Source organism: Cebus imitator, unplaced genomic scaffold (assembly GCF_001604975.1).
Source record: "Cebus imitator isolate Cc_AM_T3 unplaced genomic scaffold, Cebus_imitator-1.0 Scaffold852, whole genome shotgun sequence".
Classification (NCBI taxonomy): domain Eukaryota; kingdom Metazoa; phylum Chordata; class Mammalia; order Primates; family Cebidae; genus Cebus; species Cebus imitator.
The window spans coordinates 191,219-192,544 of record NW_016108167.1 but is presented as its reverse complement, the minus strand read 5'-3'; positions in this window follow the sequence as shown (position 1 = coordinate 192,544).

The window sequence follows — 1,326 nt, the reverse complement described above, 5'->3', positions numbered from 1 at the left end:
CGAGGGGACGTGGGTGCGTGGTGGCGTGGGGGCAGAGGGGGCGTGGGGTCCGAGGGGCTGGGGGCCTAGGAGGGTGGAGTAGGACTCGGAACTTAAAGCCCTGGCGTTTGCCGGAGTCGATCGTGAACTTGCAGGGAGAGACGGCCCTCAGCCAGTAAGTTCTGTATCGCCCCCCACACCCACACATCCACACATTGCTAGCTAGAGGAATGCGCTGGAGTAGGACCAGCGCTGTCAAAGAAGGAAAGGGGGCCAAGGCGCCAAAGTCCATTAAAACGGAATAGAGCCGTCACTGAGTGGTGCTGCTCCATTCATTCATTCATTTGTTCACCGGTGTAGCAAGTATTTCTTAAGTGCCTTGCTCTGCGAAGCTGCGTGCTTGGCACAGTGGAATGATACCAAAGATGCACAAACAATTTTTAGGACCAAGACTTTGCTGCTGTGGGCTGGGGGATTCAGGGAAGGCTTTCACAGAGCAGCTGAAATGAAAGCAGGATCTTGAAAGGTCAGCAAAATTTGTATACGACGAGGAGACCGCCTAAGCTAAAGATATTCATTTTAACACTGTAATAGCAAAACCTTGAAAACAACGTAAATGCCCACCCTCAGAGGAATGAATAATGTATGGTATACTTATAAAATGAAATGCAACACAGCAATTGAAAAGACTATACTCATGTATGTCAATAGGGATAAATCTTAAAAACTAAATGATAGTGTAAAAATTGCAAAGGGAGACAAAGTATACCATTTATGTATTTTTTCAAAACAATACTCCACATTTTCTGTGGATGCGTATATATAGGTATAAATATTAAAAGACTATAGTAGTTAATTCCAGGGCAGGTGAGTACGGGGCGTGATTAGGCCTGGGTACAAGTGGGCTTCTAAGAAAAGAACTAAAAGTAAGAACAACAATAGTTGTATGGACATACCATTCCAGGAGGGAGCCCTCCTGAGAGCAAAGGTACAGTCAAAAGAGTAAGTAAATGAGTTTGGGCCCTGTCAGCAGTGAGAGGAGTCAAAGAGGGAAAGGGAATTGGGACCAAATTATGCAACCTTCAATGGCAAGCTGAAAGGGTGGGGAGGCAGCCACCTCTCAGGTCATAGAAAACTACTGAAGCTTTTGTTTTTACAGAGTTAAGACTCATGGAAAGGAAGGTTGGTCTGATAATCCTGTACAGAGGTGGTTGTTGGGAGCGAGAGGTGAACTGGAGCCCCAGGACCAGTCAAGTGTTGGTGAAACAGTCCAGGCACAGACTGGAGAAGACCTGATCTAATTAGGTAGATTTCAGAAGGAATGGATCTGAAACAATCCTGAAGAAA